Source organism: Orbicella franksi, chromosome 5 (assembly GCF_964199315.1).
Source record: "Orbicella franksi chromosome 5, jaOrbFran1.1, whole genome shotgun sequence".
Classification (NCBI taxonomy): domain Eukaryota; kingdom Metazoa; phylum Cnidaria; class Anthozoa; order Scleractinia; family Merulinidae; genus Orbicella; species Orbicella franksi.
This window is the reverse complement of record NC_138149.1, coordinates 20,294,901-20,307,400: the sequence shown is the minus strand read 5'-3', so window position 1 is coordinate 20,307,400 and position 12,500 is coordinate 20,294,901. Positions and strand designations below refer to the sequence as shown.

Genomic DNA, 12,500 nt, shown 5'->3' with positions numbered 1-12,500 from the left:
GTTCATATCTTCCCGTGAGGAGTGAGTTCATCATCTACAGCCGCAGTTCATATATGAATTATTTCATATAAACTTCACATCATTTCACTCCTCACGGGAAGATGTGTGGTTTCATAGCTTCTTTTTACAGCGAAAGCAGAATTGAACTGTGAAATCTATAAATCTTAAAGAAAATGCTGGAGAAGTCAAGTCAGTTTTTGTCATCAGAGCAGCCCTGTGAGCCAAGAAGCTTGGACGTTGCCTTGTAAATTTTGGAGACCAAGCAAACAAAAATGTACCTTTGACGAAATTCCCTTTGGAGTTTAGTAGGCCAACAGGTCTTGATTTTGACGTGTAATTATAAACTACGAAAGGTGTCAGAAAGAGTTTAGCATTTTTAGCTTTTAGTTGAAGAATCTGGTGTACTTTGCATATGGTGGAAGGACAAAAACATATACGAAACATCTATGTAAAATGTTGGCAGAGAATGCAGGGCAGTAGCCAGAAAAAAATTTATGACTGAGGCAATTCATGAAAAAAAATATGAGGGAGGCAATGTCCATGGTTAAATTTTCTTCCAAGGTATTAAGGGTGCTTATGATGATCAAAGAAAAAGCACAAAAGCGAAAAAAAAAATTTAAAAACGACTGAAGCAAGTGCCTCGTTTTGCCTGTCTCTAGCTAAAATGGATTGGATCCTGCATCTTTGTTTTGTTTATGCTCATCACCAAAACTATGTACTCGAGCCATGAAAGGCGCTTCGCAGAGCTTCACCTGACGGTTCAACTATCGCTTAAACTTCGTAAGCTCCTTAGGGCAGCTAGATCTCTTCGTTCTGTTTAGCTACTGAATAACAGGATTAGTGCCTGTAAGGATTTTATATATTGGATAAGCCTCCAAATTGCCAGTCGATAAATCGCGAGATTGATTTGGTTGCAGCGTCTCGGCACAAAAGACCACGAAATAAATCTTTGTCAAGGTTTGCTGACAATTGAAAACAACGACTCGGACTTGAAAGAGCGCGCGCTGCACAATGCAAATGAGCTACTGAATGTACGCGTCAGACTTTCCTTTCAAAAACTTTTGCAAACTCGCCAAAAAAACAGAAACCATAAGAAACTATCAAAAACAGGGTTTGGTTATGATTAAGCATTTTTGGGGAAACTCACAAATAAACTCGATACCAGAGTAAAGAGTTTTCTTACATAACTTTTCTTCACAGAACAAACGAAAAACTGACGCGTACAACTAGCGCGAGCAGATAGAAATACCGTGACATTGAAGATTTAGGCTTAAAATGGGACCTCGTCAAAATGGAAATCCGAGGTTTTACCGTCAAATTTTCTAAGATTAAAGCAAGAAAAAGACGAGATAAAGAAACCTTCCTTCAAAAAAGAATTAATAAATTATTTTTAAAAGATGAAAAAGGTAAAAACAACAGGCATATAATATGCGAACTCAATTCAACTCGGGCTCGTCTAAAAAAAATAACGGCGCTCAAAACTCGCGGCACTATCCTTAGGAGCCGTACAAGATGGCATGAGCAAGGGGAACGCAACAACAAATATTTTTTAAACCTTGAAAAACGAAATTACTCTAAAAAACTAGTCTCCAAACTGAAACTTCAAAATGGTTCAGTCCTAACTAACCAGTTCGATATTTTAGAAGAACAAAGCAAATTTTACCATCTGATAGCGCCGACGAACCTGATGATGATGTGTTCTATAATCCCAACAACATTTCTACTTTGTCCGACGAGCAAGCTTTATGTGAAGGTTTGATGACAGAAATTGAGGCCTTTAAAGCCCTAAAAGAATTCGCTGTAGCCAAATCTCCCGGTACCGACGGCTTAACAACTGAGTTTTTAAAATTTTTCTGGCCAGAGCTAAAATCGCTGATTTTTGGAAGTTTTAACTACGCGTTCACAAACGGCTCCTTGTCGATATCCCAACGACGAGGCATAATCTCTCTTATTCCCAAAAAAAATAAAGATAAAACCATTCTTGAAAATCTTCGACCAATATCTCTTTTGAACGTTGATTACAAAATTCTCACTAAAGTTTTAGCAAATCGCTTAGAAAAAGTATTACCAAAAATAATAAATCCCGACCAAACTGGCTATGTAAAAGGACGCTACATTGGTGAAAATATCCGATTAATTCAAGATCTAATGTTTTATTTGGAAAAAGAAAATTCTCCTGGCCTGGCAGTTTTTGTGGATTTCCGGAAAGCTTTCGATACCATTGAGTGGAATTACTTAGAGAAAGCACTCATGCTCTTCAACTTTGGGCCAAATTTTCTACAATGGTTCAGGACTATATACTCCAACATTTCCAGCTGTGTTCTGAGCAATTGCCACGCGTCTCACTTCTTTTCTTTAACGCGTGGGGTAAGGCAAGGTTGTCCTCTATCAGGCCTTCTATTTGTTATCGGTCTCGACCTTCTCGCAAGAGCCATCAAAAATCACAATCTCATCAAAGGAATAACATTAGGAAACCACGAAATTAAAACGACCATGTATGCGGATGATACCACAGTTTTTCTCAGTGACACGGAATCTATTAGTCATTTACTTAAGCTGCTAAGCCAATTCAAAGTTGTGTCTGGTCTAGAAGTCAATACCTCCAAAACCGAAGCCATGTGGCTTGACAAGTGGAAAAACAGATCCGACACTCCTTTTAATTTCAACTGGCCTGTCGATCCCATCTGTGCCTTAGGTGTATTCTTCTCCTACGACACCACCAAAGCTGACAAGCTTAACTTCGATGAAAAGCTGCGAAATATGAATAAGATTTTAAATATCTGGAAAAATAGGAAACTAACCTTACTTGGCAAAATAAACATCGTCAAAACTCTAGCTTTATCAAAATTAATTTTCAACAGCTCCAATCTTAATTTACCTAAAAACTTGTCTGACACGATTAACAGCATGATCTTTAATTTTATTTGGCAGGGTAAACCCCATAAAATTAAGAGAATGACAATAGTTGGTGAAAAAAATAAAGGCGGATTAAAAATGATCGACTTCGAAGTAATGAACACCGCGCTCAAAATTGTCTGGATTAAAAGAATATGCCAAAACTCTGACTCATCTTGGAAAACTCTTATCGAACACTTCTTCAGGAAACGCGGCGGTCTTTCTTTCTTACTAAACTGTAGATATGATGTTAAGTTACTGAATTTGAATAATGTACCACCCTTCTATCACGCAATGTTAAAGTACTGGCAAGAAAACAAATCCATTATATGAGAAGACAATACACACAAGCAAAACGAAATTATCTGGAACAATAAAAACATTTTAATAGATAAACACATGATCTATTTAAAACAATGGCATCGGACTGGAATCATGTACGTAAATGACCTGCTTGACGAAAATTTTAACTTCTTATCACATGACAAATTTCAACAAATCTTTCAGTTACGTGTCCTGTTTAGAGCCTACTATGGTTTAATAAGCGCCATTCCACCAAGCTGGAGACGCACAATCAAATGCACACAAATCGCAATTGAAAATGACAACGCGTCACAAGAACCTCCTCTGTCTAAGAATTGCACCACCCGTGCTGTCTATGGAGCAATTATAGACCACTACTTCCAACCCCCAACTGCTGAACCAAAATTACCTCAATATGGTTTCTCAAAAGAATGCTTAAAGAAAGTTTATAACCTTCCCTTTGTTACCAAGCTCGAAACAAAGCTTCAAATTTTTCAATATAAAATCATCCACAACATACTTCCAACTAGGCATTCCCTTTTCCGTATGAAGCTATGCGATTCTGAAATCTGTCAGCTATGCAAAACGCAACCGCAAACATTGCCTCACTTATTTTACCTTTGTTCTGTAATTTCCAATTTCTGGTCTGCATTTCAAAATTGGTGGTTTGAAAAACATAAAAACATAATAACTCTCACAGAACGTAATATCCTTTTTGGTTGGCATGGTAACACCACAGAATCAGAAGACATTTTAAACTGTCACCTTGGTAGCCAAATATGATATCTTTTGCACTATCCAAGGCAGCGATGATGTACCCTTTGACAGCTTTCCTTCTTTACTTAAGAACAAATTAAATACTTCACAACAAATAGCAGTTAAAAATAAAACCTCCGAAGATTTCAGCAAAAAGTGGAAAGACGTTTTTTGAGTTTTTTTTATTTTTTCATTTTACTTACTTAGTTAAGTTATTAATTAATTTAATTAATTCTTAATTTGGTAATTGTTTCCTACTCAAAATGTTCTACTTTGAATTTGTTTGTAATTATCTTCTTTTTTGTATTGTTTTTTGTAACACACACCATTACCTTCTGTATTATCTTTTGTATCTCCTTTAATTGTCCTATTGTGGTTTATGTTGTATCAATAATAACAATAATAAAAAAAAAAAAAAAATATATATATATATATATATATATATATATATATATATATATATATATATATATATATATATATATATATATATATATATATATATATATATATATATTCCAAAAACATGCCCGCTATTTTGGTCCAAAGTCTTTAAAACGGTTTTCATAAATTTAGACATATATTGGCACAGAATGTCCTCAACTGCTCAGGGATATCCCTAGTTTGACTCTAAATGCTTTAGAAAGATCGACAGAAATTAGACACGCTCGTTTTTCGACCTTTCTGGGTCATGCAGTCTTGTTCCCTTGAAATATATGTCTGGATTTATGAAAACGGTGTTAAAGACTGAATCAGGTGTTTTTTGATTTATTTGTTTTTTTCATTTCTTTGTTTGTTGGTTGGTTTTTTTTTTTCTGCTTTCGCTATGACAGCAGCTTGTAAATCCTACCTAGCATGAAATGTAGAAACTCCTTGCCGCATGTTTCATTTATTTAGGTATTTTTTTCATTAGTTATCGACCCCCCCCCCCCACCCCTTTTCAATTTGCGTTAAGTTTAGCCCAGGCCACACTCGTCTGAATTCAGTTCGCGCGGTGACTCTGACAAGGAGCGACCGATTAGCATTCTGTATTTGCTGTCTAAAGGAAGTCTGCCAGAGGACATCATTAAGTCCAATGAAGGCCCAAGTCTAACGATTTGCTAGTAAGCGTCGTCCATTATCGTACGTGAGGCGGGCCTGAGGAGATGTGTAAACTGTACGGGTCACATTTAGTCCCCTAACAGTAGGCCGTTTGCCCTGTGGCGATAATGTTGTGCTTGCTTTAGACAGCAAAACTCTCTAGCCACATCGATTTAGGGCTTAGACGTGCAATGGACTAGACATCTCTAGCTGCTGTTGGCGTCATTTGCTCTGAACTTTGATGTAGCTAAAGACTTAGAAAAAAATCTGTTGAAATCTGGATGTGGCATTCCGCGCTCGACAAAATTGAAGTACATCCAGGACATTGCTATTTGCGAGCAAAACATGACCACGAGGAGAGAGAAGAACATGAGTTGAAGCGCTGATCGTGAGTAGAATTTCCTTGTTTTATCAATTTTAGGCGTTCTCGGCTTAGCTAAGTATCAGAACTGTCTGTGATTCGCTAGCGCGGAAGAAATTTATTTGCTTGGTTTCCGGGCGATAATTGACGTAACGAAAACATGTTGAGTGTTCGCTTACTGCTAACTATGGCCTAGTTTGTTTGAATTTCAATCGATTCTCGATGTAGGAAGCTCTTGTTCAGTCCATTTAGGACGATGCAGGCCTTTAGAAAGCAATAGATTGGCTCTCCGCCGCGGCTTTGATATCTGTACGTTCGTGTTGATTTAGACTCCAATTTCATGTTAAAAGCACTCTTAATTAAATTGTACAATTCATGATTCAACGAAAAGACGGTGAATTTAGCCTTCCTGGCCTCAAAAGGCATACAGGAGAGTCATTTGCTGCTATTTGAGCTACGATAAGCCTCGTGGAAAGCTAGCTCTAGGACAGAATTGTAGCAAGATTATCAGTGACAAGTCAAATTCTATGGCTATGTTTTTGCGAATCCGGTCAGATATATATATATATATATGAACGTAGAAAGTTAAAAAATTGTGAGGACGGACAACTTCTGACGTAAAAAAGATTAAAAAATTTAATAAAAAACATTTCGGTCAGAGACCTTCTTCAGTTATTACAACTTTTAAATAAAAACGAGCTTTAAATAAGATTAAGGTGCTAGTGATTACGTAATTACAAGTGACAATTAATAAAAGTACAAAATCACGTGAAAAGCAAAAAGTGGTGTTAATTAACAAAGAACAAAAAACAAGATCAACAAAGGGCAAAAATATTGAATAAGTCAAAAACAAACTATTACGAAAATAATCGGCAGAGTCTGAGAGATAAAAGCTAAAAACTAAAAGACCAAACTGGCTAAAACAAATAAAATAACCGAAGAGGCAACGCGGCAAGCATTGGAAAAAGTAAAACCCTCCCCTACATATAACTGAAAACATCAACTGTAACAAAATCCCAAAACGAGTCCTTTGGAGCCTGAAAGGGCAAATTAGCAACAAAATCCCTGGAGGGGCCCTTAAATAATATTAATCATAATAAGATCCCTTGACAGGGCCTTTGAGTCTAATCAACACCTAAAAGGCTGACAAAATCCAAGAAAAGGCCCATTTCTTGGATTTTGTCAGCCTTTTTTAAATCTTTTTTACGTCAGAAGTTGTCCGTCCTCACAATTTTTTAACTTTCTACGTTCGTTTATGCTGCGAGGTTTGGACTGGGAATCTTTACTGATCCTCCTGACGCTGTGACACCTTTGTTGGCCTGAGAGTTCTGGTGACGATTTTATATATATTGTCCTAAAGTAATATTCTCACTAATGAGTAGCACTGTTTTAGTACAAGGTCGCGTGCAGAGATGAAACCCAGTGCGGCTAAGCTCATTCCCGGGGTTTTAAATAAACTTTTAATCCCCAAGGACAAAAGCATTGCTCAAGCTAAACGAACACAAGATTTCGAACGCTTCTCTTTTCTATCAATCTGGCTGAATTCCACGCATTTCCAGCCGTTTGTGTTTGAATCAGACCGGCAACTCGGATGCTTGGAGACTTAACATTTAGATATAATTCAATCAGATAATAAGCGACTGGCATTCAATACATGAATAGGGGTTTAAACCATTTTTGCCAGTCTGATCTGTTCTAAGATTAATCAATCGCTCGAGACAGTTGTCAAAAGTAAGTAAGTCGTATACCAGTATTGAATCCTCAGTCCGACATGAAGCCTGGCGAGCCGACAGTAACTTGGCCTGGGTTAACTTTTCCTTGAAATGATCACGTTTTCTTGGAATGATAAGTGGAATTGTGGTCTTTGAAGATGCATGGGAAGTCTTTCGGCAAAGTATCAAGTAATGTGATTTAATTTAAAGTGAGTTCTCCGGTTTTTGTAGCACGCTACGTCCTTTTACCTCTCGGTAGGAGAACAGTGACAAGGACGTAGTGAAAACCGCCGCCATTCGACACAGAGCTAGTTTTATTAAATAGCGATGTATTACCAATGAATCTGGATTATCCCTGATATGCTCAATAAAGCACGCTAATTTCAATTATCTTCACTTTCTCAGTCAATGCGTTCTTGTATGATAAGGGCTAAACTTAACGCCTTCCAACAGTGAATAAAATCCAAATTGTTTGAGTAAAAAGTGAAAAAATTCCGCGGCAGCAGAATTCGAAAAAAGTGATGTTTCTGTCAGTCTTAAGAAAATATACACGGATAATTAGATCAACCAACATGTTCAAATCCGGAAAGACATGGAATTGTGTACGTGTCTTTCGAAAAAAAAATTGACCGGAACTTATCTGTTCTATTTAAAAATTCTAAAAGAAGCCGGTTTGAAATAAACTCGATGATAATACGACCCTGTGTGGAATAAACGCAAGCTAAAACTGAAATTTTGATTTCGTTCCAAGGCCGAGTCACGGAATTCATCTGTGCTTTGATGATTTATATCAGTCGGTAATGCGATATGATACTCTCACGTCCAGAAGACAACAAACTTTCAATTCACCAATAAAATCCCCGCTACTCCGTAGTAGCTAGCAAATCCACGGGTGCACGAAAGAATCCAAACACAACAGATTATAAAAATAACAACATAGCAAATAATATAATCCAGCATGGCAAATAATCCGATGTCAAGCAGCTGACAGTGTTATTTGAGACCTGTAGAAACATGCGGATTTTCGACATGACTTTGCCCTCAGTTCCTTCCAAAATACTGCCACTTGCGCCTTGCTAAATCAGCCCTCTTTTTTTCGTTTTACAGACGTATACAACCGATTTTGTTGAAGGGGAAGCATATTAGAAGCAAATTGTCAAAAAATGACAAGCCCGGAGGCCATCAAAGAAGTGGAAGTTATAAACATAATACGCTGATAAGAACACGCGACCGCGACTCACGATGGTTAATCAACAATCCAAAAGAAACTACTCTTCTCGAGTGTATTCATGTCCATTCACTCGTAAGTTATGAACTGTGAGACAATTTACGTCGAGAATGCGAAATGTTTTGTAAGAGCGCAGTTCATTGACAACGACAGCGATGAAAGAAGAAACTACTCCACGTGATAATATTTCACTCTCGTGAAAACATCTCGCCCGCTGAAAATACTTCATCTTGGATTCCTTTTCGCTGTCCGTGGTTCATCAATCTCTACTCTGCTAGTAAAGAACTGAATGCTGATAATTTCGGTATTGACCTGTGTATGCCACAAAAAATACTAAAGGCAGTAGAAAGGCGCGTAAATGAAGCGCGTCGACATTAATCAAAATCATATTTTTCCCGACACCAAAAGGATATAACAAAAACAAAGGCGACACTTTCCAGACCCTAACCCCATATCTCAAAAGAGAAACTACCCACTTACCGTTTCAAATTCTTGATTTTTGCAACATTGATCTTTCCACTAGCTATCGGCACTATTTGACACCCTCTCAAATACTACTCCGCGAAATCTGGGGCGAGTCGAGTCAAGGTAACTTGATCCCCGTTGATGGCGTGACATTTTAAACCAAAGAAAGAGTGATTGTCAAAGTGCGAGCTACAGTAGCCTCCCACGCAGACGCGCTTAGGGCTCGTCACGCGTTCCTTCCCCAGGTTCTTCGCGTGGCAAGAATGAAGTGACAATCTCGTTCCAAGAGTCTTCGTTCCCCTTGACTAGCGGTCGGAAAACGAGAGCTCTGGGGCAACCATTTTGAAATAACCGAATTCTGGTGATTCTGCCCATCCAGTTTCACTGCGCAGTCTGCATCTATGGCGCATGCCTGAAATGGTTGCTCCCACAGCTCTCGTTTTCCGACCGCTGGTCAAGGGAAACGAAGACTCTGGGAACGAGACTGATGAAGCGAGAGGAAAGGGGAAGAAACACCGCTATGAATTTTGAATCGGTGCGTCCATATTTGGACGCAAAATAATAGATAGGAGCCATAATTGGGGACGGAGTACGTAAGTCTTGGGATCCTCGCGCAGCCATGATATGGGACAATTTTTCTATTTTTAGAACAAATTGCGCCACCCTGACGACATATATCTGCTCGGATCCACGCACATCCACGCACGGGTTGTCGCGTGGATGTTGTCACGTTGCGTGATCAAATGGTGAGAGTTGCGAGATCCTCTTGCGGATTTTTCACAGCGATGGCAGGGAATAAGGCAGGGAATAAGAACCAGGGGCCCGTTTCTTGAAGGTCCCGAAAAGTTTTCGCACCGGGAAAGCCGTAGCAAAATCTCAAACCTTATGATTACAGAGCTGTTTTACTCACACATTCTTAATATAAACAGAGGTTTCATTCCTAATAAGATACAAGAAAAAATTACTCGATTCTGATTGGCTGAGAGCAATGCAGTTCAAGTGTAATACCCGGCAGTGCAAAAAGTGTAACACCGGTGCAAAAAGTGTAACACCAGTGCGAATTACACATCATAATTCTGAGCTACGATTGGCTGAAAGACAAAAGGATTTTTTTTAAGCCAATGATATCACATAAAATGATGATGAAAATTTTGTTCTCGAATGAGAAAAAATGGCTTCAAGAAAGATCCTCCGGCATTTCCTCCATGCGAATCTTTTCATGTTTATATTATTAATAAGTATTCATACGGTTTTTCTCGTTCAATTTGGAATTAATTTGCACTTTTCAGCTTTTTGAAAAACTCACTCGTGCAAATTAATTCCAAATTGAACTCGAAACCGTATGATTACCTATGCGTACAAGGAGTTTCAGGCGTATACACCTCTCTGTCTTTAAATACCGATTAACTAAAAATGGCTTTTCGGGTCCGAAAAGTTTCCGGGGCTTTCGAGAAACGGGCCCCAGGGCTCTCATATGTAGTTTTATGTTCTGAGCTAATGGAAAAAGTGGGTTTTTCATGGCCGACAACAAGACTTCATTTTCGCGCTGTGAATGAATAGTATCGCGCTAGTTGTACGCATAAGCTTTTGCGTTTGTTCTGTAAAAAACCGTTATGTAAGAAAACTTTTTACTCAGATAGGAGTTTTGATAACTGTCGTAACTCAACCAACAAAATCGAAATCGTTATTCGAGTTGATTAAAGAAAGCGTCATCGCAACTTTGCTGATTATTTCTGCTGTATTCACATATTTTCAGCTAAGCTTTTGATATGTTCTCAAACATTTATTAACCTTAAACATATTTAAGAATTAGAGATATTATATGAGTTCGATGAACGTTTTCACACGAAAGTGTGGAAGTCCAATTGTCATAAATGAATAAAGATTGTGAATTTTTGAGCTCGGTAATGACATGTGAAAAGTGAACTAATCAACATGACACGAGCATGGGACAAAGAAAAAATCTGAGTCCCCGACAGGAATCGAACCCATGACCTATCGAACACCGGGCGGGCACTCTATCCACTGAGCTACGAGAACTCATTGAGAGAAAGGTCATTTAACAACCTTCGTTCCCAGGGAACTGAATTCATATGTGACAGGCGTCCTGCATACTGCTAGGATCAGCACTGTCTAAGTCATCGTGAGTGTGATAAATGAGTAAAGACGATGAGTTTTAAGCTCGGTAATGAAATGTGAAAAGAGAGCGCCCGCCCGGTGAACGCCACTGTAACATCATAGGGAGTCTCTCGACTATGGGACTGCATGTGTGGAAGCAGAGGAGGGGACAGTTAGGGTTGAGGAGTTAAGAAAAACAATGCATTAGGCGTTAGACGTTATACATGTATAACAAGCACAGAAAGTATAAAAATTAGACACTTTTGGTCTAGACTAGGGTTTGATTTACCGGGAAAGTGGCCAGTGTATAAATAACTTAGTCTAAAACAAGGTTCTTTACCCGGTTTTTTATTATAGAAATTGAACCTCAGAAGTGACTTTGTAAGATATTAGATAAGTTAGCGTATGTTGGAGTTCGACAGTGGTAAAGTTTCTGCACGGAAAAAGAGAGGGCCGCGTTCAACCAGATACACGGACACATGGTTAGTAGTAACTTATACCCGAATGTACAGTCTGCTTGCCGAAGAGATCACGGTACTGAAAACAGCCCTTCTGAAAGTCATGAACGATATTCTATTGAATATGAACAAGCAGCACGTTACCATCCTTGTGCTGCTTAATCTCAGTGCGGCTTTCGACACCGTCGATCATGACATTCTGCTCATAAGGCTGTCGTCAAAGCTTGGTTTGAATGGTAATGCCCTTGGCTGATAACACAACTATGGTAACTCTGACATTGCTCCGCGATCTCCCGTTTGAATCTGGTTGTGTGGTTAGATTATAACCTAACGATGGGTGAACACATTACGAAAACAAGTTCTGTTGCGTTTTATTATTTGTACAATATTAAATGATTAGGAAATACCTTAGCAAAAAATGTACAGAAACACTGATACATGCCTTTATTTCTAGTCGTATCGACTTCTGCAATAGCCTATTATATGGGTTACCGGCATGTCAACTACAGAAATTACAGAGAGTTCAGAATTCAGCTGCTCGTCTTGCGTTCGAAGAAAGCAAATTCTGTTATCATGATATTACATCTCTTATATTACATCTTGCGATGGTTACCTGTAAAGTATAGCATCGATTTTAAGGCTCTATTGCTAACGTTTGAGGCTATCCACGGACTTGCTCCGCCATACATTTCCGAACTTATATCTGTTAAAGACACCAATGGTAGAAATAGTTTAAGATCAAATAACGGTATACTTCTGACCTTGCCAACATGCAAGTCTCTCACTACGCTGGGTGACCGATCTTTCTCTATGGTTGCTCCAAAATTATGGAGTAATCTTCCCCTTTTTATTAGAAATATCTTTTCCGTAAATAATTTTAAAAAGTCTTTTAAAACACATCTGTTTCAGAAGGCGTTTCTTAGCTAATTGTTTTTTCTATTATTTTATAATTGCTGCCACAGTGAGTGAGCCTGAAGCGAACGGACGAGGCAGCTCAGGCAGCTCTCTAATCGGGGAAAAGGTCACATTGTAGGGGCCTTGAACACGTTTTTGAGAAACTCAAGGAGTTGTGGTAGACTACGAGTAGTCCCTCTTTCGCTTAGTCCGTCGTGCGTGACGCGAAA

General features: G+C 38.6%; 1 protein-coding gene across 1 annotated transcript in view; it reads right to left on the bottom strand.

Annotated features, from left to right (window-relative positions):
- LOC145486620 (heparan sulfate glucosamine 3-O-sulfotransferase 3B1-like) overlaps nt 1–8,940 on the bottom strand; it is a 24,001-nt gene extending 15,061 nt beyond the window's left edge. The window contains exon 1 of the mRNA XM_081465316.1: nt 8,816–8,940. The gene's annotated coding sequence lies outside the window, so the exon portion shown is untranslated. The remainder of the gene's footprint in view (nt 1–8,815) is intronic.
- Nucleotides 8,941–12,500: the final 3,560 nt, after the last annotated feature.